Source organism: Bison bison, unplaced genomic scaffold (assembly GCF_000754665.1).
Source record: "Bison bison bison isolate TAMUID 2011002044 unplaced genomic scaffold, Bison_UMD1.0 scf7180017864365, whole genome shotgun sequence".
Taxonomy (NCBI): Eukaryota; Metazoa; Chordata; class Mammalia; order Artiodactyla; family Bovidae; genus Bison; species Bison bison.
This window is the reverse complement of record NW_011494937.1, coordinates 1,671,179-1,674,060: the sequence shown is the minus strand read 5'-3', so window position 1 is coordinate 1,674,060 and position 2,882 is coordinate 1,671,179. Positions and strand designations below refer to the sequence as shown.

The 2,882-nt window shown below is 45.3% G+C and overlaps 1 non-coding gene across 1 annotated transcript; it reads right to left on the bottom strand.

Moving 5' to 3' along the window:
- Positions 1–2,483: 2,483 nt before the first annotated feature.
- On the bottom strand, positions 2,484–2,556 carry TRNAG-UCC. The gene has a single exon. It is a non-coding gene; the product is annotated as a tRNA-Gly (tRNA).
- Between the last annotated feature and the right edge of the window lie 326 nt (positions 2,557–2,882).

The following is a 2,882-nucleotide window of genomic DNA, read 5'->3' as shown; positions in this document are numbered from 1 at the left end:
GCTATGACAAACCTAGACGGTGTATTAAAAAGCAGAGGTATCCGTGTAGTTAGAGCTATGGTTTTTCCAGTAGTCGTGTACGGATGTGAGAGTTGGACCATAAAGAGGACTGCTGCTAAGTCACGTCAGTGTGTCCGACTCTGTGCGACCCCATAGACGGCAGCCCACCAGGCTGCCCCGTCCCTGGGATTCTCCAGGCAAGAACACTGGAGTGGGTTGATGCGAAGAGCCAACTCATTGGAAAAGACCCTGATGCTGGGAAAGATTGAGGGCAGGAGGAAAAGGGGCAAAAGAGAATAAGATGATTTGATGGCATCACTGAATCAATGGACATGAGTTTAAGCAAACTCCGGGAGATAGTGAAGGACAGGGAAGCCTGGTGTGCAGCAGTCCACAGGGGTCACAAAGAGTCAGACAGGAAGTGACTGAACAGCAATACCAACAAATATTTTTAAAGGCAAAATAATCATATTAAATTCACTAAGAGCAAGTAGATATGCCCTTCCTCCCTACAATTAAGCTTTGATTTGGGCAGAAAAAGGGATATTAGCCAAATCTCCCCACCCAAACACAAGCCCAGAGGAAGTGGGAAATCTACTCCCTTGTGTTATAGATAAGACTGAGGTTCAGAGGTGCAACCACTCACCAAAGGTCCCACGGCATGGAACAAACAGGCCAGGGATACAAATCTAGGTTTCTCGGGGTTCCTAACACCTCTCTCTGAGGTCCAACCCAGAGTCTGACACTAAGCCTTTTTCTTACCAAGAACACTTCTCCCGAAACATAATCTGTAGTAGGCAAGAGTGTGTCCCCCATGATCTTGGCACCTGAGTATGTTATATTACATGGTGAAAGAAACTGGTCCTAGGTTACACACTTTAAAATAGGGAGGATATCCTGGGTTATTCCCGTGGGCCCAAGCTCATCACACAGGTCTTTAAAAGAAGAGGCAGGACATCCCTGGTGGTCTAGGGGTTAAGAATCCACCTGCCAATGCAGGGGACACAGGTTTGTTCCCTGGTCCAGGAAGATTCAGCATACTGAGGGGGAACTGAGCCTGTGAGCCATAACTACTGAGGCTGCACTCTAGAGCCCACGCTCCCCAACAGGAGAAACCGCCACAGTGAGAAGCCCAAGCATTGCAACCAGAGAGTAGCCCCCCACTCACCACAACTCAAACAAAAGCAGTAATGAAGATCCAGCTGAAAATAAATTAAATTTTTTTAAAAAGTAAAAGAGGTCAGAGTTTCAGAAGTAGCAGAGAAGCTCCCTCGCTGCGATGTATTGAAAGTCAGCCCTCAACACCAGGCTGAAAATAAACCGGAAAAAAAAAAATAGAGAGAGACAGAGAAAAGGGAAAAAAAAGAAAAGAAAAAAAGTAAGAGGGAGGCAGAAGAATAGGTCAGCAATGCAACAGAAGATGAGGCAGGAGAGATTTGAAGCACGGGAGAGAGAGGGACTTGACCCTGGGTCATTACTTCTGAGATGAAGGAGCCACAGGCCAAGGAATGCTGGTACCCTCAAGAAGCTAAGAACAACGTCCAGCTGCCAGCCAGCAAGGAAACAGAACCCCAGGTCAGTTGCAAGAGCTTGAAGCCAACTTCTGCCAACAGCCTGAATGAACAAGGAAACAGACTCTCCCTAGTGTCCAGAAAAGCACGCAGCCCACCAACACCTTGACTGCAACCCAGTCAAGCCTATCAGACCTCCAACCCATGGAAACGGCATGCTGTTGGTAAGCCACTCAATTTGTGGTAATTAGATATGGCAGCATAGAAAAAATACTACACAATCCCATATGTGTACAAAAAGAACTGTACAAGCATTTGTTTAAAAAAAAAAAAGTGAGATTTAAAAAAAAAGGAAATTCCCTGCCAGTCCACTGGTTAGGACTCCATGCTTCCACTGCAGGGGCCAAGGTTCAATCCCTGGTCAGGGAACTAAGATCCCCCATGCCACGTGGCTTAGCCCAAAAAAAGTGAAATTATATATATATATACACACACATATGGGTGCTCCCCAGGTGGTACAATGGTAAAGAATCCACCTGCGTGTTCTTGCCTGGAGAATGCCATGGATGGAGGAGCCCGGTGGGTCAGCTACAGTCCATGGGGTCACAAAGAGTCAGGCCCAACTGACCACACATATACATATATATTCATATATTCACATATACACATAGTTGTCTATATAGACACATACATATATGTTTTATGTATGTGTATATACATAAAAGTCTGAATTTTTTTGCACTTAATATTATATCTTAAACAACATTCTACACCAGTTCCTATAGTTTTCCATGAACCCATCTAGTGTGGACATCTGGATCTTTTTCATCTTTTCTATTCCTCAAAATGTTGTAGCCACCATTTTATATATAAATCCCCATGAAGCTGCTGCAAGTATTTCTTTTATTAACTTCTTTACTTTTCTTATTTATTTTTATTTCTTGGCCATGTCATGCAGCATGCAGGACCCAGTTCCCTGACCAGGGATTGAACCCGTGCCCCCTGCATTGGAAGTGCAGAGTCTTAACCATTGGACCATCAGGGAAGTCCATGCTACAAGTATTTCTGTAGAATGAATTCTAGAAGAAGCATTGCTGTTTCAAAGATTGTGTGCATTTTAAATTTTGCCAGAAGGGCTTCCCTGGTGGTTCAGTGATAAAGAATTTGCCTGCCAATACAGGAGACGCAGGTTCCATCCCTGATCCAGGAAGATCCCTCGTGGTACAGAGCAACTAAGCCCGTGCACGACAGCTATTGTGCCTGTGCCCCAGAGTCCGTGAGCCACAGCTACTGAAGCCTGGGAGACCCAAGCTTGTGTTCTGCAGAAAAGAAGCCACCGCAGTGAGAAGCCCGTGTACCTCAACTAGAGAG